The sequence below is a fragment of the Nomascus leucogenys genome, chromosome 1a (assembly GCF_006542625.1).
Source record: "Nomascus leucogenys isolate Asia chromosome 1a, Asia_NLE_v1, whole genome shotgun sequence".
Lineage (NCBI taxonomy): Eukaryota > Metazoa > Chordata > Mammalia > Primates > Hylobatidae > Nomascus > Nomascus leucogenys.
Window position 1 is genome coordinate 88,901,182 of NC_044381.1, and position 26,450 is coordinate 88,927,631.

Sequence of the window (26,450 nt, forward strand, 5' to 3'; positions counted from 1 at the left end):
CTCTTCACTGATTTTTGCTTTGTTATTATTTCATTTCTTCTGTTTATTTTGGGTTAATTTGCTTCTCTTTTTCTAGCTTCTTAAGGCAAAAATTGAGATCATTGGTATAATACTTTTTTCATTTTCAAATTTAAGCATTTAAAGCTGTAAATTTCCCCCTACATAATGCTTTTGTAGCATCCCCCAAATTTTGATATGTTGCCTTTTAATTTTTGTTCAGTTTAAAATACTTTCTAATTTTCCATTTGATTTCTTCTCTGACTCATGGATTATTTAGACGTGTGTTATTTAATTTTCAGATAATGAGAAATTTTCCATAGATCTTGCTAATTGAATTCTACTGTGGTCAGAGATCATATATTTTACATGATTTGAATCCTTTTATTTTATGGCCTAGAATATGGTCTATCATGGTAACTTTTCCTGTGCACTTGAAAAAAAAGGTAAATTCTGCTGTTGTCGGGTGGAGTGTCAATTAGGTCAAGGTGGTTATTTGTGGTGTTCAAGTATTTTCTAATTTTACTGATTTTATCTCCATTTGTTCTATTAGTTACTGAGAGAGGCTATTAAAATCTCTGATTATGGTTATGGATTTGCCTATCCTTGCAGTTCTATCAGTTTTCTTTAATTTTTTTTCTTTTCTTTTTCTTTTTCTTTTTTTTTTAGACAATGTCTCTCTTACTCTTTTGCTTAGGCTGGAGTGCAGTGACATGATCGTGGCTCACTGCTGCCTCGATCTGGGTTCAAGTTATCCTCTTACCTCAGCCTCTCAAGTAGCTGGTACTACAGGCATGTGCCACCATACCAAAAGTATTTAAAAATAATTTTTTAAGATTTATTTTTTGTACAGACAGGGTCTTGCTATGTTGCCCATGCTGGCCTCAAACTCCTGGGCTCAAGCGATCCTCCTGCCTCAGCCTCCCAAAGTGTTGGGATTACAGATGTGAACCATTTGCCCAGCCTATCAGCTTTTATTACATGTATTTTAAAGCTCTGTTATTAGATGCATAAACCTTTATTATTGTTACGTCCTCTTGATGAATTGATCCCTTCATCATTATGAAATGACCTGCTTTACCACTGGTAATATACTTTGCTGTGAATATTTTTGATACTAATCTAGTCACTCCAGTTTCTTTCTCCTGTTTTTTGAAGATGGTGTTTCACTCTTGTCACCCAGGCTGGAGTGCAATGGCATAATCTCAGCTCACTGCAACCTCCACCTACCGGGCTCAAGTGATTCTCCTGCCTTCGCCTCTCGAGTAGCTGGGATTAGGGGCGTGCGCCACTACACCCAGCTAATTTTTGTATTATTAGTAGAGACAGGTTTTCACCATGTTGGCCAGGCTGGTCTCAAACTCCTGACCTCAGTGATCCACCTGCCTCGGTCTCCCAAAGTGCTGGGATTACAGGCATGAGCCACTGAGCCTGGCCTCCAGCTTTTTTTGATGAGTATAGCATGATATATCTTTTTCCATTCTTTTAACCTGTTTGTGTCTTTAGAATGATTATGTGTTTCTTATAGGTAGCATATAGCCATATCTCACTTTTTTCATTAATCTGACAATCTCTGCCTTTGACTCCAAATTACATGTTTATTAGGATGCTTAAAGTTGTTTTACAGCTTATTTTTAAAATGTATTATTTTTTTCTGTTTCATTTGGTAGTTTCTACTATTATATCTTTAAAGTTCCCTATTCTTTTCTTCTGAAATATCTAATCTGCCATTAATTCCATCCAATTTTTATTCATCTCAGACACTGTAGTTTTTATATATCCAAGTTTAACTTGGGTTATTCTTATGTCTTTCATCTGTCTACCTAAGCTTTTGAACATAGGAAATACAGTTATAATGACTATTTTTAATGCCCTTGTTAGCTAATTATAATATGAATCTTTTCTTGGTTGGCTTTGATTGATTGATTATTCTTCTCATTATGGGTCATATTTTCCTACTTCTTTGGATGCCTGGTAATTTTTGAATGAATGCCAGACATTGTGAATTTTACATTGTTTATTAGCCTAGGACATTTGTGTCTTCCTAACAATATTATTGAGCTTAGTTTTGGGATACAACTAGTTGACTTGAAGCAGTTTGATCCGTTCAAACTCTTTTAAGATTCTTTAGGTAGGACCTGGTCCCAAGACCCTTCTGAGTCATCTCTCCAGTGCCCTCTCAATTCTGAGGTTTCCACTTTTCCAAGAATTCTTTCGTTTGATTCTTTCCCTGGCCTTGGGTAGTTTCCTTACATAAACATGATGATCAGTACATTCCTGAATTCTCAAGGCAGACCCTCTGCTGACCTCTACATTCTCTCGTGCAGCTTTTAGCTTTCTGGTCCTATGTCCTAACAGTTCTAACTGCCTTGGTCTCCCTCAGACTCTCAGGTCAGTCTCTTTAAATCAGGAGTCCGCTGACCTCTGCTTAGGTCCCCGCTTCCTGCATCACGCCTTGGAAGCTCTTTCAGAACCATAAGCTGAGGGCAGCTGTGGGCTCAGTCTCATTGGGATTACTGTGCTTCATTTTCTGATGTACAGTGCCTTGAATATGATTATTTCATATCATGTCTACTTTTTTGATTGATTTAGGCTGGAGAGTTAAGCCAGTCCCTGTTACTTTATCTTGTATGAAAGCAGAGTCTAAGGAATTCTTTTTTAAACTGTAAAGTTAGGTAATCATGCTTACATTCTCTCTGAATTCCTAGAGAACAGACTGGTTGCAGTCAAATTTGATCAAAAGGAGGCTCCTCAAGACATCAACTCCTTCATTATCAAACCTTGAATTTCTGAATGAGAGGAACATTTAGAGCCACAAACAGAATTCTCCACAAGGGCAGGAAAATGGTCTGTTCAGAGGGCAGTTTTGAGACTAGATGTCAGTGTTATTCTCCAGATTAAGAAGAGGGGTGACTCCTTTTTCCCCATGGAAATCCCTTCAATGATAATAATCACTATGAGAGTTTTTGAAATTTATATCCCAGTTTCTTTTTTCCATAAGATCCCAAAGCTCTCAACAAATGTAGTAATCAATTTGCAAACTAGGATCATAATCAAAGAGTCTTGTGTTCCAGACTAATTTCTCACCACTGCTTCAGGGCTTGCCCAGTTGCTCTGGCAGGCTAGTATCTGCCTTGGATTTGTTTTTCTCTTTTTCACCATTCACTGTGTTTCTCTTTCTCTTTCATTATTTCTAGCTCTCTTTGAACTTCTCTTTCTCACTATATTGGAACATAAGACGCGTGCATTTCACTCCTAGAATTATTACTATTCCATGAAACACAGGCTGAGTCACTTTAGCCTTTGGCTTTTAATAAAATAATAATAAGCCTGGGCACAGTGGCTCATACCTATAATCCCAGCACTTTGGGAGACTGAGGCAGGAGGATTGCTTAAGCCCAGGAATTCAAGACCAGCCTGGGTAATATGGCTAAACCCCACCTCTCTAAAAAATAAAAAAAAAATTAGCTGGGTGTGGTGGTGCACACCTGTAGTCCCAGCTACTTGGGAGCCTGATGCTAGAGGATTGATTGAGCCCAGGAGGTTGAGGCTGCTGTGAGCTGAGATCACACCACTGCTCAACAGAATGAGATCTGTCTCAAAATAATAATAATAATAATAATAATAATAATAATAATAATAATAAAGGGTTAAACTAGTTGCCACCCTTCTCCCTATCTTCTGGGAACTGTGGTACTAGAAAATGAAGTAGCATGTACAAGAAGTTTTCTCAAGTTTAACAGATTTCACCTGCTTCATTCTTCCATGTAGGCTCTCTCTTGTCAAGTGCCTACAGTGGCTTAAGACTGAGCAAGGTGCTATACTGGGAGCCAGTTTTTGGGGTATGCAGGGTGAAGAAAGAGCTTCCAAGGGAAAGAAGCCCCTAGGTAGTTTATAATCTTATAATTCTCTTAAGTACAGGTCACGCTTTGGACTTTTCGAAGAATGGCTGGGTCCACTGTAATTGGATAGTATTTACTACAAAGAAGGTGCTTTTATGTGTGTGTATGTTCAATTAACCTGGCGTCTTTTGATTTAAACTGTAAGAATGTTTTAATAATTTTTGCCCAGTCCCATTGGTAGTCATTTTCACAGAGACAGTGACTCAGTCTGCCTCAAATAGGCCCAGGATAAACAGGTTTTGCTTACCTTTCCATGAGCAACTTTTCAATTGTTAAAGTGTGCTAGAGTCAGATTACATGGGCTTGTGAGTCCTTTCAACATGGGTAGGAAAGGAACCTCTAAGCCTCTGTTTCTTTACCTGAAACATGAGAATAGTCTTCCCCCTGCACAGAGTTAGCATGGAAATTAAATGAGATGCTGCATATAAAGCATTTAGTATAATTCCTGGCATGTAGTAAGCGCTCACTTATTGTCAGTTACTCTCATTATTCATCATTCAGTAACTTACTTATTCTGTCCCTACTATGTGCAGGGTCTTTGACTTGGGTCTGAGATATTCTAATGAAAAAGCTTTCTCCTGGCTGGGCACGGTGGCTCACGTCTGTAATCCCAGCACTTTGGGAGACCAAGGTGGGCAGATTACCGGAGGTCAGGAGTTCGAGACCAGCCTGGCCAACATGGTGAAACCCCATCTCTACTAAAAACACAAAAATTAGCTGGGTGGGATGGCGGGCGCCTATAATCCCAGCTATTCAGGAGGCTGAGGCAGGAGAATCGCTTGAGCCCAGGAGGCGGATGTTGCAGTGAGCCAGGATTGCACCACTGCACTCCAGCCTGGGCGACAGAACAAGACTGTCTCAAAAAAAAAAAAAAAAAAAAAGAGAAAAAAGAAAAAGAAAAAACTATCTCCCCGCACTACAGTCTAAAGGAAGGGTTGGCAAACTTTTTCCATTAAGAGCCAGATGGTAAATATTTCAGACTTTGTGGGCCATATGGTCTCTTTTGCAACTGCTCAACTCTGATGTTATAGCTCAAAAGCAGTCACATACAAGACATTAACAAATGGGTATGGCTTTGTTCCAATAGTTTACTAACCCCTGTTCTAGAGGGAAGACAGATATTCAAAGAAACCATTGCAATACAGTGTGGTAAGTGTTACGATAGAGGAAGTGGGGAATGATCTAGCCTGTCACCACTCATTGTGCAGTCTTTAGACAAGCTGCATTGGCATCACCAGGGAGCCTGTGAGGAATGCAGATCCTCACACCTCATCCCAGAACTGTGGAATCAGAGTCTGCATTTAACAGACTGAATTTTTTGCCCAGTCCCATTGGTAGCCATTTTCCATATGATACAAAAACTCTTGGCAAATATAGTAATCAATATGCAAACCAGGATCACAATCAAAGAGCTTAATAAAAGAAGCTCTGACAGAGGGCTATGTTATACAAGCAAGAATATCCCATTTGAAAGCTGAAGGACAAGCAGAAGATTCTAGGGCAATGTATGGGCCAGGGGACATCTTTTAGGCAGAAAGTACAGCAAGTACAGAGATGTAGAGGTGAGAAAGAACACAGTTGAAGAACTCAAGAAATTGGGGAACCTTGCTGGCAGTAAGATGGTAACACTACCCTACGCTAGAAGAAATTTAAGCAACATAACAGTCAAATGCAGTGACCTGATTTTGTTTAGATCCTGTTTTGAAGAAACCAATTATAAAAAGACATTTTTGAAACAATTGAATTTTTATTTATTTATTTATTTATTTTGAGACAGAGTCTTGCTCTGTCACCCAGGCTGGAGTGCAATGGCATGATCTCGGCTCACTGCCACCTCTGGCTCCCAGGTTCAAGTGATTTTCCTGCTACAGCCTCCCAAGTAGCTGGGACTACTAGCTTCTGCCACCATGCCCGGCTAATGTTTGTATTTTTAGTAGGGACGGGGTTTCACCATGTTGGCCAGGCTGGTCTCGAACTCTTGACCTCGAGTGATCCACCCGCCTTGGCCTCCCAAAGTGCTGGAATTACAGGCATGAGCCACCATGCCCAGCCGAAAATTTGAATATAGAGTGAGTGTTAATATCACTGATTGTGATAGAGGTTTTGTGTTTATACATAAAAAGTCTATTAGAGAGATATATGGAAGGACTTTGGGGTGAAATGGCCTGATGACAGGGATTTTAAGAAATATTCACAAAAAAAGAAGGCTGACCAAAAGGAAGACATGAAGCAACTGGAGCAAAAAGTGAATAATTGTTGAATCCAAGGATGGGTGTATTGAGTTTTTTATATTATTCTCTCTTCTTTTGTGTACTTTTGAAAACTTTCTTAATAAAAAGTTAAGGAAGAATGTTGGACTGCATCAAGTCTCTTATCTCTGCTTTTATGTGAAACTGAGCTCATGATTAATCCAACCCAAGAGCTGTGTACAAAGCAGTATTTTCCATCTTTGAAGACAATTTAGAAGTCCTTGACAGGAGGTCACTCTGAGCCCATTGGATCTATATGCATTTCCTTTCCTTTTATTGGAAAGGGCAGAAGAGCAATGGCTTCATGGCCATTTCTTTTTTCTTTTTTTTTCTTTTTTGAGACCGAGTCTTGCTCTGTTGCCAGGCTGGAGTGCAGTGGCGCTATCTCGACTCACTGTAACCTCTGCCTCCCGGGTTCAACCAATTTTCCTGCCTCAGCCTCCCGAGTAGCTGGGACTACAGGCGTGCGCCACCACGCCCAGCTAATTTTTTTTGTATTTTTAGTAGAGACGGTGTATCACCATGTAGACCAGGATGATCTCAATCTCTTGACCTCATGATCCACCAGCCTCGGCTTCCCAAAGTGCTAGGATTACAGGCCTGAGCCATTTCTTAAAGCAGATGTGTCTGAGCTGGGGGATGAGGGCCTCTCATCCCAGCCCAGACCCTCATCCAGGGCCCCCGCTTCTCTCACGGTAAAGGCGCAGCTAGGTCTGCAGCTTGCTGAACAGTGTACTGCAATGGACACAAGAAGAATGAGCACCTTTGTGCTCCTGGTTTGGAATCAAGTATATGCAGTAGTGGCTTTTGATGGTGAGGATTACAGATTTTTTTCCTGAGAAACACATATTATATCTCTGAAAGAATCAGTAATAAGGAAATTAGGACAATGAAGAGCAGATCATTTTGGACCCACTATTTACTAGCTCTGTAGCCTTGAGAAAGTTACGAGGTCTCTTGACCTCATTGTGGTCTCATTTCATCATCTGTAAAATTATTTAACCTACTTGATTGGGTTGCTGTGACAATTTAATGAGATAACATGTATAGTCTTGATCTCATTGCAAACTATAAGAAGTGATACATAAATGTCAGTTGCATTTTTCCTGAGCTGGACTTCCTAGTATTCTCTCCTATTTCATAGGTGGCTTTTTAAGCTTCTCTTTCCTCTGAGCTTCACATTCGTTTGGTGCTGAATTAGAATTTCCATGTGGTGGTCCCTGAATTTTACTGCTCCCCCAGCACCCTGTCTTTGTCTGTCATGCTGAAAGTAGCCTTTTAACATTTGCCTTTTAACCTGGGTCTTCCTTCTTTTTGCCTGGAATGGTTTTTTTTGTTTGTTTGTTTTTGAGATGGAGTCCCACTGCAACCTCTGCCTCTCGGGTTCAAGTGATTTTCCCTCCTCAGACTCCCGAGTAGCTGGAATTACAGACGCCCACCACCAGGCCCAGCTAATTTTTGAATTTTTAGTAGAGATAGGATTTCACCATGTTGACCAGGCTGATCTTGAACTCCTGATCTCAAATGATCTGCCCACCTTGGTCTCCCAAAGTGCTGAGATTACAGACGTGAGCCACTACACCCAGCCTTCTGCCTGGGATGTGGATGTGATTCCCAGAAGTGCAGCTGCCATCTTGCCACCATGAGGTAACCTAAGGGTGTCAGAGCAGAAGGATAAAAGGAGCCTACATCCTTGATGGCAGTGTGAGACTATACTAGAGCTTGACTACTCACCAAATCTCACCTTTAAAGAACACACACTTTAAAATTTAAAACTCCAATTGTTGCTAAAATAAGAAAGAAAGAAAATAGGTTCAGGTGAGGAAGTATGGCAGAATGTTGATAACGATGAATCTGGGGAATGGACATATTGGTTCACTGTGCTTTTCTCTTTAATTCTGTGTGTGTGTGTGTGTGTGTGTGTGTGTGTGTGTGTTTGAAATTTTTCATGACAAAAATTTAAAAGAAAATTGAACTTCACCAGATTTCTTATCTTGATTATTATGTGAAGCTCCAGGTTCTAATCAAGCTCTTCCAAGGGCAGAGGACAATGATTTCCTGTTGGCCAACTTTTCACTGGCTGCATCCCAATACCCCAGGCTTGCCTCAATATTCCTGCTGTGCTGCTGCCCCCTGCTGGCCTCTGCCATTTTGTGTGCCTGAGGATAAGCTTCCCCCCATGTCAGACGGCTGTGAGCTCCCTCCACTGAAGAAGGTTTTTAAAGATTAGACTCTTGATTTTAGATGATGTTTAATAAATGAATATCCCTTCTATTCCCAAATTCTTAATGCCTGATTTTTAAAAAGCATGATGGGCATGTGGGTAGATATAAGAGACACGGAAGCCTCTGCCTTTGTGGTTCATTTTGTAGGAACGAGGATTCATAAAATGTACCACCCCCCATTCTGTCTCAACTGATGCTCCATCCCTCGTTCCATTTTCATCCTTCCAATTTCTTCATTCTCTGTCTGATGGACATGTTATGGGAAATATGTTTCAGAAATGCCATCTTTTTTGTTTTTATTTAATCTTAGATTTCCTGAGTGTGATGCTGGTGAAATATTTGTAAACAAAATAACTACTTCAGATGGACCAGAAGAGAGAAAGAACTGGTACAGGTTGCTGAAGACAACCTTGACTGTGTTTTTAAGGTGTGCCCATGTCTGCTAACCCCAGGGAACTATTGAACACAACGTATTTGATGGGTTTGCTGATTTCCAGAACAGCCAATAGTAGTGTAACTGAGCAGAGAAACAATGCTGTTAGAAGGGGCACGGTGAGAGTGAGATCAGCCCTTCGGTTTGCGTGGGAGCTGGGTGAAGCCTGTGACTGCTGGCTTTCCCCTGCTTCCCTGACAATCTGCATGACTCAGCAGAGGCAGCCATAATCCTGCTAGGTACACAACTCTATTGACCTTGCAACATCACCTCCATCCTCCACAGCAGCCACAGCAAGACCTGCCCAAGGAGAGTCTGAGCTCAGACATGCTTAGCCCTGCCCCGACCTGATGGGCCTTTCCTATCCACGCTGGTAGCTGAAGACAAAGGGCATATACTCTTGGGAGTTTTAAGGCCCCGCCCACTGCCATTTTCTCTCAATACTACCACAGCTGATGCTCTCTGGAAAGTGCCACCTCCTGGCAGTAGGCCAACCAGCACAAAAATAGAACATTAAACCACCAAAGCTAACAACCCTCATAGAGTCCATTTCACCCCCTGCCACCTCCATGGGAACAGGTACTGGTATCCACACTGAGAGATCCATAGATGGTTCACATCACAGGACTATGTGCAGACAATCCCCAGTACCAGCCCAGAGCCGGGTAGACTTGCTAGGTGGCCAGACCCAGAAGAGAGCTAACAATCACTGCAGCTTGGCTCACAGGAAGCCACATCCATAGGAAAAGAGGAAGAGTACTACATCAAGGCAACACCTCATGGGACAAAAGAATCTGAACAACAGCCCTCAGCCCTAAACCTTCCCTCTGACAGAGCCTACCCAAATGAGAAGGAACCAGAAAACCAACTCTGGTAATATGACAAAACAAGGCTCTTTAACACCCCCCAAAAATCACTCTTGCTCACCAGCAGTGGATCCAAACCAAGAAGAAATCCCTGATTTACCTGGAAAAGAATTCAGGAGGTTAGTTATCAAGCTAATCAGGGACGCATCAGAGAAAGGCAAAGCCCAATGCAAGGAAATACAAAAAACAATGCAAGAAGTGAAGGGAGAAATATTCAAGGAAATAGATAGCATAAAGAAAAACAACCAAAACTTCAGGAAACATTGGACACACCTATAGAAATGCAAAATGCTCTGGAAAGTCTCAGCAATAGAATTGAATAAGTAGAAGAAGAAATTCAGAGCTCAAAGACAAGGTCTTTGAATTAACCCAATCCAACAAAGACAAAGAAAAACAATAAGAAAATATGAACAAAGCCTCCGAGAAGTCTGGGATCATGTTAAGGGAACAAACCTAAGAATAATCGGTGTTCCAGAGGAAGAAGAGAAATCTAAAAGTTTTGAAAATGTATTTGGGGGAATAATCGAGGAAAACTTCCCTGGCCTGGCTAGAGACCTAGACATGCAAATAAAAGAAGCACAAAGAACACCTGGGAAATTCATTGCAAAAAGATAATCATCTAGGCATATTGTCATCAGGTTATCTAAAGTTAAGACAAAGAAAATAATTTTAAGAGCTGTGAGACAAAAGCACTCAGCTAACCTATAAAGGAAACCTATCAGATTAACAGCAGATTTCTCAGCAGAAACCCTACAAAGCTAGAAGGGATTGGGACCCTATCTTCAGCCTCCTCAAACAAAACAATTATCAGCCAAGAATTGTGTATCCAGCAAAACTAAGCATCATATATGAAGGAAAGATACAGTCTTTTTCAGACAAACAAATGCTGAGAGAATTCGCCACTACCAAGCCACCACTATAGGAACTGCTAAAAGGAGCTCTAAATCTTTAAACAAATCCTGGAAACACATACAAACAGAAACTCTTTAAAGCATAAATCACACAGAACCTATAAAACAAAAATGCAAGTTAAAAAGCAAAAACAAAAAAACAAAAAAAACCAAGGTATGCAAGCAACAAATAGCACAATGAATGCAATGGTACCTCACATCTCAATACTAACATTGAACGTAAATTGCCTAAATGTTCCACTTAAAAGATACAGAACTGCAGAATGGATAAGAACTCACCAACTAACTCTCTGCTGCCTACGGGAGACTCACCTAACACATATGGACTCACATAAACTTAAAGTAAAGGGGTGGAAAAAGGTATTTCACGCAAATGGACACCGAAAGCGAGCAGGGGTAGCCATTCTTGTATCAGACAAAACAAACTCTAAAGCAACAGCAGTTAAAAGAGACAAAGAGGAATATTATTAAATGGTAAATGGCCTTGTCCAACAGGAAAATATCACAATCCTAAACATATGTGCACCTAACACTGGAGCTCCCAAATTTATAAAACAATTACTAATAGACCTAAGAAATGAGATAGACAGCAACACAGTAATAGTGGGGGACTTCAATACTCCACTGACAGCACTAGACAGGTTATTGAAACAGAAAGTCAACAAAGAAACAATGGTTTTAAACTAACCTTGGAACAAATAGACTTAACAGATATAAACAGAACATTTCATCCAACAACCACAGAATACACATTCTATTCAACAGTGCATGGAACTTTTTCCAAGATAGACCATATGATAGGCCATAAAATGAGTCTCAATAGATTTAAGAAAATTGAAATTATATCAAGCACTCTCTCAGACCACAGTGGAATAAAACTGGAAACCAACTCCAAAAGGAACCTTCAAAGCCGTGCAAATACATGGAAATTAAATAACCTGTTCCTGAATGAGCATTAAGTCAAAACCAAAATCCAGATGGAAATTAAAAAATTATTCAAACTGAATGACAATAATGATACAACCTATCAAAACCTCCAGGGTACAGCAAAGGTGGTGCTAAGAGGAAAATTCATAGCCCTAAATGCCTACATCAAAAAGATTGAAAGAGCACAAACTGATATTCTAAGGTCACACCTCAAGGAACTAGAGAAACAAGAGCAAACCAAATCCAAACCCAGCAGACGAAAGGAAATAACCAAGAGCAGAGCAGAACTAAATGAAATTGAAACAAACAAACAAAAAAACAAAACATAAAACAAACATGAGGTTCTTTGAAAAGTTTAATAAAATTGATAGACCATTAGCAAGATTAACCAAGAAAATAAGAGAGAAAATCCAAATAACTTCATTAAGAAACAAAACAGGAGACATTACAACTGACACCACTGAAATACAAAAGATAATTCAAGGCTACTGGGAACACCTTTATGCAGATAAACTAGAAAATCTTGAAGATATAGATAAATTCCTGGAAAAATACAACCCTCCTAGCTTAAATCAGGAAGAATTAGATACCCTGAACAGACTGATAACAAGCAGCAAGATTGAAATGGTAATTAAAAAATTACCAACAACAAAAAAAGTCCAGGACCAGATGGATTCAGAGCAGAATTCTACCAGATATTCAAAGAAGAATTTAGACACTATTCTACAAGATCAAGAAAGAGGGAGCCCTTTCTAATTCATCCTATGAAACCAGCATCACGCTAATACCAAAACCAGGAAAAGATATAACCAAAAAAGAAAACTATGGACCAATATCCTTGATGGACAGAGACACTAAAATTCTTAACAAATACTAGCTAACCAAATCCAACAGCATATCAAAAAGATAATCCACTATGACCAGGTGGGTTTAATACCAGGGATGCAGGGATGGTTTAACATACACAAGTCAATAAATGTGATAGACCACATAAACAGAATTAAAAACCAGAATCACATGATCATCTCAATAGATGCAGAAAAAGCATTTGACAAAAAATCCAGCATCCCTTTATGATTAAAACTTTCAGCAAAATCAGCATACAAGGGACATACCTAAATGTAATAAAAGCCACCTATGACAAACCCACAGCCAACATCATATTGAATGGGAAAAAGTTGAAAGCATTCCCTCTGAGAACTGGAACAAGACAAGAATACCCACTCTCACCACTCCTTTTCAACATAGTACTGGAAGTCCTAGCCAGAGCAATCAGGCAAGAGAAAGAAATAAAGGGCATCAAAACTGATAAAGAGGAAGTCAAACTGTCACTGTTTGCTGATGATATGATCCTTTACCTCAAAAATCCTAAAGACTCCTCCAGAAAGCTCCTAGAACTGATAAAAGAATTCAGCAAAGTTTTGGGATATAAGATTAATGTACACAAATCAGTAGCTCTTCTATACACCAACAGTGACCAAGGAGTGAATCAAATCAAGAACTCAACCCTTTTTACAATAGCTGCAAAAAAAAATAATAAATAAATAAAATACTTCAGAATATACCCAACAAAGGAGGCGAAAGACCTCTACAAGGAAAACTACAAAACACTGCTGAATGAAATCATAGATGACCCATTTCATGCTCATGGATGGGTAGAATCAATATTGTGAAAATGACTATACTGCCAAAAGCAATCTACATGTTCAATGAAATCCCCATGAAAATACCACCATCATTCATCACAGAAGTAGAAAAAACAATCCTAAATTTCATATGGAACTAAAAAAGAGCCCACATAGCCAAAGCAAGACTAAGCAAAAGGAACAAATCTGGAGGCATCACACTAACTGATTTCAAACTATACTATAAGGTCATAGTCACCAAAACAGCATGGTACTGGTATAAAAATAGGCACATAGACCAATGGAACAGAATAGGCAACCTAGAAATAAACCCAAATACTTACAGCCAACTGATCTTCAACAAAGCAAGCAAAAACATAAAGGTGGGGAAAGGACACCCTTTTCAACAAATGGTGCTGGGATAATTGGCTAGCCACGTGTAGGAGAATGATACTGGATCCTCATCTCTCACCTTATACAAAAATCAACTCAAGATGGACTAAGCACTTAAATATAAGACCTGAAGCTATAAAAATGCTAGAAGATAACATTGGAAAAACCCTTCTAGACATTGGCTTAGGCAAGGATTTTATGATCAGAACCCAAAAGCAAATGCAATAAAAACAAAGATAAATAGTTGGGACTTAATTAAACTAAAGAGCTTTTGCACAGCAAAAGGAATAGTTGTCAAACAGACAACCCACATAGTAGGAGAAAATCTTCAAAATCTATACATCTGACAAATGACTAATATCCAGAATCTACAACAAACTCAAACAAATCAGTAAGAAAAGAACAATCCCATCAAAAAGTGGGCTAAGGACATGAATAGACAGTTCTCAAAAGAAGATACACAAATGACCAACAAACATGAAAAAATGCTCAACATCACTAATGATCAGGGAAATGCAAATCAAAACCACAATGTGATACCACCTTACTTCTACAAAATTGGCCATAATCAAAAAATAAAAAATAGTAGATGTTGGCATGGATGCGGTGATCAGGGAACACTTTTACGCTGGTGGTAGGAATGTAAACTAGTACAGCCTATGGAAAACAGTGTGGAGATTCCTTAAAGAACTAAAAGTAGAACTACCATTTTATCCAGCAATCCCACTACTGGGTATCTAACCCGAGGAAAAGAAGTTATTATACGAAAAAGATCCTTGCACACACATGTTTATAGCAACACAATTCACAATTGCAAAATCGTGGGACCAACCGAAATGCCCATCACTCAATGAGTGGATAAAGAAACTGTGGTATATATATATATGATGGAATACTACTCAGCCATAAAAAGGAATGGATTAATGGCATTTGCAGCGACCTGGATGAGATTGGAGACTATTATTCTAAGTGAAGTAACTCAGGAATGGAAAACCAAACATCGTATGTTCTCACTGATATGTGGGAGCTAAGCTATGAGGATGCAAAGGCATAAGAATGATATGATGGACTTTGGGGACTTGGGGGGAAGGGTGGAAGCGGGGGAAGAGATAAAAGAGTACAAATCAGATATACTGCTTGGGTGATGGGTGCACCAAAATATCACAAATCACCACTAAAGAACTTACTCGTGTAACCAGATGCCACCTGTACCCCAATAACCTATGGAAAAATAAACTTTAAAAATTCCTTATCAGGAAGATTGTCAGTCTGACCAGAAATCCCTCTCCAACATGCCAAGATTCCAGAATAAAAAGTGTGTTCTGTGCTCAGAGAGATTTTTAGGGCAGTGGAAATACTCTGTATGACTATAATGGTAGATATGTATCATACATTTGTCCAAACCCATAGAATGTATGACACCAAGAGTGAACCCTCATGTAAACACTACGGACTCTGGGTGATAATGATGTACCAGTGTAGGTTCATCAGTTGTAACCAATGTACCACTCTAGTGAAAAGTGTTGATAATGGGAGAGCCTATGCATGTGTAGGGGCAGGGGATATATGAAAAATCTCTGTACCTTCCTCTCAATCTTCCTATGAAACTAACTACTCTAAAAAAAAAAACAAAAACCGTCTTTTGTTTTCAAGTGTCTTCTCTTCCTGGAAGCTTTCAGAAAGAATTACAGGTCATAGCTCTGTGTTGACTAGGTCTTACCTGAGTTGAGGACAAATGTGGGAGCCTTCAGCCTAGCAGATGAGATAGGACTGTCCAATGGTTGGGGCTAAAGGCTGGGTTACTATGGGTTTGCAGACACCTGGAGTTACTATAGGATTCCAACAGTCTTTTCCCTGACCCACTTCTGTGAGCCTGGAGCTCCTCTCACATTGCCTGTCCACTGCAGAGATGGGGCTGGCCTTGGTCAGGTTGAGATCAAACTTCCCAGGCTCAAGCCATCCCCCCACCTCAGCCTCCCAAAGTGCTGGAATTAAAGGCACAAGCCACTGCGCCTGGCCAGGAATACTATCTTAGAGCCCTTATTCAGCTGGGGTATCAGGGGACTACTAATATGCACTGTAGGGGTATTAGCTGTTATACTATTTTAAGTTGTTTTTATTTTTGGTCATATATCTTAAAATTTATACCCGGACTGGATTCATGGCAAAAGATGGGACACATGAAGATTCCCACGTTGAAATACAACAAGCTATGAAAAATATCAGAAAGAACATTCTCTGAATTCTCTTCAAGATGAGTTCATGAGATCTAAAAGTTGCAGTTACATAATAAAACTTGTTTTTTTTTTTTTTTTTTTTTTGAGACAGAGTCTTGCTCTGTCGCCCAGGCTGGAGTGCAGTGGCGCAGTCTCGGCTCACTGCAAGCTCCGCCTCCCGGGTTCACGCCATTCTCCTGCCTCAGCCTCTCCGAGTAGCTGGGACTACAGGCGCCCGCCACCACGCCCGGCTAATTTTTTGTATTTTTTAGTAGAGACGGGGTTTCACCGTGGTCTCGATCTCCTGACCTCGTGATCCACCCGCCTCGGCCTCCCAAAGTGCTGGGATTACAAGCGTGAGCCACCGTGCCCGGCCAATAAAACTTCTTATATAGCACTTCAAAATATCTCTATGTCAACAACAACAAAAATATCTCTGATACTTCAAGAAGCTAGTGGCTGTTATATGCAATTGCATCTCTAGTTTATTGGGTATAAAGACCATTAATACCTGTAATGTGTTCTTTGCTGGGAAGAACTGGGAGAGAGCAGCCTGAAACCCTTTTCTAATTTCATCATTTAGAAACAAACATGAACATTTCAAAAATAAACCACTCAGTTTTTTTTTTAATGGCAAAGGCAAGCATTCCAACATTAGGTCATGGAAGCAATTTTAATCTATTTTTACTACTGTAAAATGCAGTCAAAATTATTCTATATTAAGTGTGTCCAATCTCAAAACACACCCACAACACAAGATGTTAATATTAAATGGATTGGTCAAGAAATCATGCCTTTCCTTACATAATTAAGTTAAATTAAGGAGCATGTGTTGCTTATTAAGTGGAATAAAATATTTATATTTTAAAATAACTATTAATGATGGCATTAAAAAGTGAAATGTATTATAATCTGAAATAATACTAATCTAAAAATATTTTTAATGCAAAACTATTTCTTTATCATGTACCACATATAAATGACATCTGATTTTTTTACATCCCCAAAGAGTGTCACAAGCTTATGTATTCCTTCCCTGTAAAAGAAGTTTAAGAGTCGTATTTAGACCTTTCAGTATGACATACCAGCCTCTCTGAGACTTAGTCCAAATTCTTTCCATTCACCAATGCACACTACCATCTGGCTAGCCCAAACTGTTGGAAGTTCCTCTAAGCATGTCCTTCACAAGTCTGGGTTTTTGCATATGCTTCTTTATGCCTGGAATGTTCTTCCATCATCTTCACTATTTTTGAACTGAAGCATTTCTTCTTTAACTCTTGACATCAACTTCTCTCTAAGGATCTCCCTTTCTGAAAGTCAGGGAGAGTTAGATGTTACTTTCTGTATTCCCAAACCATTCTTTTCACAATTCATTTAATTATCGGAAAGTTTTGTAACTAATTGATTAGTTCTCTATCTCTCCTGCTAGACTACAAATTCTCTGTCATGGGGTCTTTGTCTTATTCATATTTGATTCCTTTAACATAGTCCCTGGAACAAAAATTGGCTCCCAATAAATGTTTAAAATGATGTTCCATAAGGTGACCTCCATCAAGAAAAGGCTTAATTGCATTCAATATATTCCGTTGAAAAGCTAGGAAGTATGAAATGGATTTTGAAAAGATTGCCATTTAAACGACTAAAACAAAATAAAAATGTTGTTGCTTAGAAGGTGCCTTCTCAGATCTCCACAGCTTTCCTGCAGAACCTAGTCCCTAAGGGAATCTGGATGGATAGGCTGGCTTGGCTTAGAATTGCCCACGTTTCCTCTGAGCTCAGCTGCACCTACCTGATGGATAACACTCAGGTTGGTCCTCTTATCCCCACAAAAAGTAGGATTCCCTCGTTACTTTTGCTGAGGGCCCGGTTGCTGGAGTTAATGAGATAAAGGCAGAAAAAAACAAAAGAGCCAGGAAATTGCCATAAGACATTATTTCAGTGCCTCACCAGGAAAGGGACTCTTGGAGAAATGAATCCGCAGTCATGAGTACGAGAGGTGGCAATTAATTTAGCTTCAGAGAAATCCTGAGTAAAGCCGAGGGAAAGGAGCAGTTCATTCTCTGTTTCTGGGATGGGTATCAAAAGGAGTGAAAGCCTCCTTTTTTCTAAGAACTCGAGGCTGGGTGCGTCTTCTGGGCATCCTCTATATCTGAGGTATGTCAGAAAATCTCTGATTGTGTATTCTGACGAGGTGCTCCAAACTTTTTGGAATCCTATTTGAGCAAAACTTGAGGTCTGAGAAAATAAAAAGATGGGTCTTCAGTGTATACCTTCTCCTTTCTGATTGAAAGGGCAGTAGCACATCCTGCCAACTTTACCCTAACACTTCTCTAAAGAAAAAGATGCAGGTTCAAATTAGGTGCCCTAAATGCCTTCCAAGAGAGTTTGATCATTTAATTCAGCTCCAGGTGATTGGACTGAAAGCAATTTGAGCAAAAGCAATTTGGTCAAACATAAGTTGGCCAGTGAGATAATTTTGGTCAAAAATGGATTTCAGTCATGGATTTTTCATTTGTTAAATGATTTTGGCTGATCTCAAGGGAGGTTTTGCAATCATTAATGCATGTGTTTGGCACTTTTTGTCTCCCCTCTTTACCTTTTTCAATGCAGTAAGTATTTTCTCTTATTCTTTTGATGTTTTAAATTTGGAATTAAATTTCAAACAATTCCAGCTCTACACTGTGTATGGTAATGAAAAATTGGAAACACCCTAAATGTTTGGCAAAAGAGAAATGGCTGCAATAACCGCATGTCCAACACTTGGTGGATTGCTGAAATAAATTACAGTATATTTCAAAGAAAATCCTCAGATATCCCCTCAAATTAGCTATTTATCAAGACCTAGACCTAAGGGTTACAGATGTGTAATCTTTTTTTTTTTTTTAGATGGAGTCTTGCTTTGTCACCCAGGCTGGAGTGCGGTGGTGCGATCTCGCCTCACTGCAACCTCTGCCTCCCAGGTTCAAGTTATCCTCCTGTCTCAGCCTCCCAAGTAGCTGGAACTACAGATCCCCACCACCATGCCCGGCTAATTTTTGTACTTTTAGTGGAGATGGGGTTTCACTATGTTGGCCAGGCTGTTCTCGAACTCCTGATCTCAAGTGATCCACCCACATTAGCCTCCCAAAGTGCTGGGATTATAGGCATGAGCCACCCACACCCAGCCATTCTTATAGAAAAGACATATATGCACAGATAGAAAAATCTGGAAGATATATATCTTGATGATTGTTTCTGATGGGTAGGCCTGTGGGGGTACTTTATATTAGGCTGTGCAAAAGTAATTGTGATTTTGCCTTTAAAGTAATGGCAAAAACAGACCAAGCATGGTGGCTCACACCTGTAATCCCAGCACTTTGGGAGGACAAGTCAGCTGGATCACCTGAGGTCAGGAATTCGAGATCAGCCTGGCCAACATGGTGAAACCTCCTCTCTACTAAAAATACAAAAATTAGCCAGGCATGGTGGCATGTGCCTGTAGTCCCAGCTATTCAGGAGGCTGAGGCAGGAGAATCACTTGAACCTGAGAGGCAGAGGATGCAGTGAGCCAAGATGGTGCCACTGCACTCCAGCCTGGGCAACAGAGTGAGACTCTGTCTTAAAATAAAATAAAATACAGTAATGGCAAAAACCACAATTACTTTTGCATGAACCTATAGTTACATTTGTTAATTTTTTTTTCTTTTTAACAAATATTGATTGCTTTTTAATAGGAAAAATAATTTAGGAAACTTCTTTAAACCATAAAAGAGAATGATCTGGGATTTTCGTGCTCTGTGGATGCGGTAGAGACTCCCAGTTGCCTACGTTACTATCATGTTATTTGAGTCAGCAATGTGCTCAGCCAGAGGACTGCCTTTCCCAGCCTCCCCGGTAGCTGGATGGGCTTTGGGACTGGGTTCTGACCTTAGCAGAGGGGTTACGTGGTCCTTCCAGAACATCTCCTTAAAAGGGGTGGAGTGGGCTTTTCCCAGCTTCAAGTCCTGGTGCCTGGAACTTGGATATGATGACTAGCAATTCCACAGAGTAGGTCAGGGATCATTGGCTGGAAATGAACTAAACAGTAAAGGAACAAGCAGCAAACCTTCCTCACGCAGATGTGAAAACGTTAGGAAAAACAGACAAAAGTTCACAGAGGCCGAAAAATCACCCCAAAAGGCATCAGAGTTAATAATACCTTCAAAAAGTTAGTGGCCAGCTACAGTGGCTCACACCTGTAATCCTAGCACTTTAGGGGTCGGAGGTGGGAGGATCACTTGAGGCCAGAAGTTTGAGGTCACCCTCGGCAACATAGCAAGACCATATCTTATAAAAACATTTTAAAAGTTAGCTGGGTGTGGTGGTGTTCACATACAGTCCTTGCTACTCGGGAGGCTGAGGCAAGAGGATTGTTTGAGACCAGGACTTCGAGGCTGCGGTGAACTGTGATCATCCCACTGCACTCCAGCCTGGGTGACAGAGCAAGACTCTGTCTCTTAAAAAATAATGTGGAGATATTTATGCAACAAGATGAAGATAGGTGCCAAGTAGGAGTTGTTTTCAACATTGGTTGGAACTGATAATTCACTTTACTGCTGAAAACAAAACCACTAGTTTCCCCACATCATAAATAAAGAGAATGGCCAGCTATTGGCATAGCAACATTCCAGAATCACTTGCTGAGAGGCAACACTTTCAGCAGGTCCCACACTAGCACCAACACCAAATCCCAGTAGCCCTTGCAGCCCCTCCTAGTCTCCCATCCCATCTCACATCCAATAGAGGACCGTGAGGGGGCGAAATGGTTTTTTAAGTAGGAGAACAGTATGAAAAGCAGCTGTGTCTCACCTTGCTCTCCTCATGGGGATGGAGAGTAACTCCAAGACAAGTGGAAGGAGCTGGGCCTGGAGAGAATCATCTGTACAACATGGGAATGTCTTCGAGAGGGATAGGCTGGCATTTCAACTGCTGGTTGGGGCTAGAGAAAGAACTCTTGGAGAGATGACGAAGAGAGATGACCAGATAAGGAGGAGGCAAAAACCATCCCTTCACACATCTTATTCCTAGAGGTACAGAAAATAATTTCATGTATGCTGGCAAATTCCAGGATTATGGGCCTTTTTGGGTTGATGAGGTAGGGGATGTGGGCTCACTGGGGACCATCACCAAGGAGCAAGGAGCCAAGGCCTCCCAGGGAGGGCAGCTTAGACTACCCGTAGTGGGGCCATCCTGCAGATGTGATCGCTCCTCTTAAGGGACTCCACATACCTCAGAACCAGTTTGAAAGTGAGTCTCACATCCATGAGGCCTGTTGAGACCATCATCCATCCATATCCAGATGAGAGAAAACAGAAAAGTAGTTACAACCAACCAAGGAAAGGGTCAAATGTCCACCAGCTTGTATGGAGCCAGTGTTATCTTCCTGCTCTCTCCTCCCACCCCAACATCAGCAGGAAGAGCATAGCAAGTAAGGAGGTGTGTGTCAGGGAGAGTTGATTGTGTCCCGTAATGCTCCAGTCTAGTCTGGGCTTGGCAAGGGTGGGCAGGATGGGGAGCTGTGTCTTGAATTTGAAATTGAGAGGTGCCTATAAACAGGAACTGAACTTTATGGCCTAAAATGAGATGATTTTGATAACTGAAAGTGATTGAAGAGCTATGGGCTTAAACTGACATGTCTTTAAGGAATTTCACTCTTCCAGTGAGAAAAGTATTAGACAGAGCCCAGCAGAAAGCAGGGACTGGAAAAGCAGAACCATATATTTACACTCTTATATGGGATTCCTCTTCATTAAACCAATTATATTTCTTTTCAAAAAATTGTCCAGTTGACCATACTGATTTACATCAATGGTATGCTCTTCGTGAAGGCTTGACGGGACCTGTAATGAGGTGGTCACACAGTACAGATATGGAAGAAAGTTCTAGAAAGCCAGTTTGTGGTACATTTTTGTGTTAAATACCTTTAGTGAACCACTCAGTTTCTCTCAATCTCACCTGTCCTTGGGACCTACGACCAGTTGGGCTGCTCCAGCGGATATTTTTTCAAGGACTCCAGTCAATTTCAGAAAAGCACAATTCCATAACCCCTTGGCCTCTTGTCCTACTGCACTTCTTCCACCCCCTCCCCTGGGGCATTCCTAATGATGGGGAGCCACAACTCTACTGTGAGATATTCTAGGGTGCCCAGCACAGCCCCAAAGTGTGTAAGTTCATGCCCTGTGAGTTAATCTTTGACCAATGAGAGATGCCCCCTTTATTCCAGGGACTGACTGCCTTGGGATGCCACATACAGCACCCCTCTGAAGTTGAGACTTGAGATTAAGCAGTCAGCTGTGCTTGACACCAAGCATCCCTCCTTGCCTGCCTCACCCCTCTTTTTGCTCACTCTTACTTCCCTGGGATTGTACTCCTTAATAAGGAGTAACACCTAAGCCTTTGCCTCAAGCTCTGCTTTTGAGGAAGTCATGCTGGGCTGGGACAGGTGTAAAAACCTGCCTTGCATTTTCAAAGTACTGCATTTTAGGTTCTGTGCCAGATTTGCCTTTAAAATTGGCTTAACCTTGTGAGTGTTAGCACTGAAGATGCTAGCAGCTAGAGATGAGCAAGTAGGTTTCTTATCTGCATTATACCAACAAGTGATCACTTGTCTGCCAGAAGAAAGTGAAATTAGAAAGGCTCTCAGCCCCCAACTCCAATGTGACTACCACGATTGTGATTCCAGGGGACCTTTCCCAGGTGGAGGGAGACCATCTTTGCCTTGCAAATGGAATTATGTTGAAATGACAGTAACTGGGGAAACAAAATTACTCTCTAGACGCTGTTGCTGTAGTCACTGCTGAGACTCATACTGAACTTAACAAGCTTCCCCAACAAAGGAAAATGACTTATGCTTCAATGGGCTAAATTGAAAGTAAAATATCCATTTTGAAAGACAGAAAACCCATTATAGCTATAGAATTTCTGCCAATTAAATTAGGCAACCTTTTTTGCTGAACCCTAAAACTTGATGGCATATCAAAACTTGACACAATATAGTTGCCATGGTTTGAATATTTGTCCCCTCAAAACTTGTGTTGAAATCGAATTGCCGTTGTGACATTGAGAGGTGTGATCTTCAAGATGCAATTAGGCCATGAGGATCCACCCTTATGAGTGGGATTGGTGCTGTTATAAAAGGGTGAGTTTGATCCCCTTTTACTCTCTTGCCCTCTCTCTTTCTGCCCTGTGATGACATAGCAAGAAGTCGATTGCCGGATGCCAACACCTTGATATTGGACTTCTCATCCTCCAGAACTGTGAGCCAATACATTTCTATTCATTACAAATTACCCAGTCACAGGTATTCTGTTACAGCAGCACAAAATGGACTAAGACAGTAGTTTGCCAAAGGACTAAACTACCTAACTCCAGGCCAAGGTCTTTTGGGCATCACCCAATCAATTTCTTTTGTAATCACACAGTGGCCAATCCTGTATGACCAGAAATCAAAACCATCTCTACTGAGCTTTTTCTTTCTTTTTTCTTTTTTTTTGTTCAATGATGAGCTCCTTTGCAATTTGGCTAAAGAAAACTGAGAATAGCCAGAATAACAATTACATGAGTCTGATTCACCTAGAAAGCAGGAGGAAAATAGGAAGAGTCTTCAGCCTTAGTTAGGCTAATTTACATTATTACCTCCTTATGAGATACCCAGTGCTGTTGAGGGTGGGAAGGTGAAGAGGTGTGTGTGTTTTGGGGTGTAGGGGGATGTGATTTTGCATATTGCCCCTGGATACTATTTAAGGAGTTATTGCTACGGAGGTCTGGGGAGTCTGAGAATGCATCCAGAGCTAAGAGGGTTTTAGTGGGCTTGTGCCTGCTCTGTAAGTGAGGAATGAGGCGTTTCCACAGTGATACCAGCTTGGTAACATGGGAGGCACACCAAGGCTGGGAAAAGTTCCTGGGGAAATGATTTTCCAAAGATCTGTGGTGCTCAACTACTGTCACTGTTTGATTCTGGTAGTCACCCTGGAGGCCCTGGCTCAGAACATCTGGAGGGAGGCCATTTGCAGCCAGGGATGACAACCAGGTGCATAGGGCCAGCTGCCAGGGTCTTTTCCCTCCCAATGTGGGCCCAGGATTCCAGAACTGTCCACTGTGATCACCCAGCTGAGGACTCACTTGAAAAGTAAGCCTTACTAGGAGGCCTTGGGCCTCCCATCCAAGTCATTCTAAAAGGCGTGCAGAGGCTTGGACCTTTCTGGGGCTGGCAGAGGTTGTGTACAAGTTCTCCTGGGAGGAGGAGAAAATTACATTAGTGAGGTGGGAACATGGAAGAAATGAAATCCTCTGTTTGACAGTTCAGCCAAAGCTTTCCCCAGCCCAGGGGTTCCAGCTGACTTGTGGCACAGAATGGAACAGCACAGGTAGAGCTTCTGGTGCTGAGACACTGTTCCCATAGACTGAGCTTGTTTGGTTCTGTTCTAGGCTCTACCCACTATTTCGGGGGTGAGGACTATTTGGTGAGTTCAGGGTAGTTTGAATGGTTGAACAAAGCAATAAAAACAGTAAAAAAAAAAAAAATGACTAAGGAAAAGGAATAGAGGGGAAATCTCAAACCAGGGCATTTTCTCCAGAATCTTCCACTCACAAAAAATAGAGGCCAACAGAGACTATAGACATGTGCTTGATAGAAGCCAAACTGCCTCCCAAGGTTACATAAATCTCCTTATCGTTATTCCCCAAATGATTTCCATATTCTTTCCTCTCATCTCTGAGGACCCTTCTCTCCTCAGAACATACACTGTGTATTCCCAAGGTTTGATCTTTAGCTCTTCGATCTGATTTTTTTTTCCTCTTTTGAAAGCTAATTCCCAAAAAGCTCACTCCCTAAATATTACCTTGTGGATTCCCCTAAACCACCCTCTACTCCTGCCTGTAGATTTTTTCCATATGGATGCTCATGTTACCTAGGTGTCACCTGCAAGCCCAGTGTGTTGAGGTCCTTCCTGACCCCTTTGTCTCCACCTACCACATTGGCATGACCATCAAGTTCAGACTATTCCTCTTTCCTTTCCCTTTTTTTGCTGTTCCCATGTCTATTACCCTGACCAAGATCTTTGTCATCTCACACCTGAGTTATTGTGTCAAGGACGCTAGCCAACAGCATTCTTTTCCTCTCCAGCTCATTCTGTGACCCTACTGTCGAAGTGAATTTTCCTTGAGCATCTGTACTGTGTCCTGTCACCCACTTACATCTAAACCTCCAACATCGATTTCCTGGAGCACTGAATTTGAGCTCACATTTTCTTTCTTTTTTTTTTTTTTTGAGACAGAGTCTTGCTCTGTCGCCCAGGCTAGAGTGCAGTGGCTTGATCTTGGCTCACTGCAAGCTCCGCCTTCCAGGTTCACGCCATTCTCCTGCCTCAGCCTCCCGAGTAGCTGGGACTACAGGCACCTGCCACCACGCCCAGCTAATTTTTTGTATTTTTTAGTAGAGATGGGGTTTCACTGTGTTAGCCAGGATGTTCTCGATCTCCCGACCTCATGATCTGCCCACCTCGGCCTCCCAAAGTGCTGGGATTACAGGCGTGAGCCACTGCGCCTGGCCTATGTGCCACATTATCTTAATCCAGTCTATCATTAATGGACATTTGGGTTGGTTCCAAGTCTTTGCTATTGTGAATAGTGCTGCAATAAACATACATGTGCATGCGTCTTTATAGTAGCATGATTTATAATCCTTTGGGTATATACCCAGCAATGGGATGGCTGGGTCAAATGGTATTTCTAGTTCTAGATCCTTGAGGAATTGCCACGCTGTCTTCCACAATGGTTGAACTAGTTTACACTCCCACCAACAGTGTCAAAGCATTCCTATTTCTCCACATCCTCTCCAGCACCTGTTGTTTCCTGACTTTTTAATGATCACCATTCTAACTGGTGTCAGATGGTATCTCATTGTGGTTTTGATTTGCATTTCTCTGATGACCAGTGATGATGAGCATTTTTTCATGTGTCTGTTGGCTGCATAAATGTCTTCTTTTGAGAAGTGTCTTTTCATATCCTTCGCCCACTTTTTGATGGGGTTGTTTGTTTTTTTCTTGTAAATTTGTTTGAATTATTTGTAGATTCTGGATATTAGCCCTTTGTCAGATGGGTAGATTGCAAAAATTTTCTCCCATTCTGTAGGTTGCCTGTTCACTCTGATGGTAGTTTCTTTTGCTGTGCAGAAGCTCTTTAGTTTAATTAGATCCCATTTCTCAATTTGGCTTTTGTTGCCATTGCTTTTGGTGTTTTAGACATGAAGTCCTTGCCCATGCCTGTGTCCTGAATGGTATTGCCTAGGTTTTCTTCTAAGGTTTTTATGGTTTAAGGTCTGACAATTAAGTCTTTAATCCATCTCGAATTAATTTTTGTTTAAGGTATAAGGATGGGGTCCAGTTTCAGCTTTCTACATATGGCTAGCCAGTTTTCCCAGCACCATTTATTAAATAGGGAATCCTTTCCCCATTTCTTGTTTTTGTCAGGTTTGTCAAAGATCAGATGGTTGTAGATGTGTGGTGTTATTTCTGAGGCCTCTGTTCTGTTCCATTGGTGTATGTCTCTGTTTTGGTACCAGTACCATGCTGTTTTGGTTACTGTAGACTTGTAGTATAGTTTGAAGTCAGGTAGCATGATACCTTCAGCTTTGTTCTTTTGGCTTAGGATTGTCTTGGCAATGTGGGCTCTTTTTTGGCTCCATATGA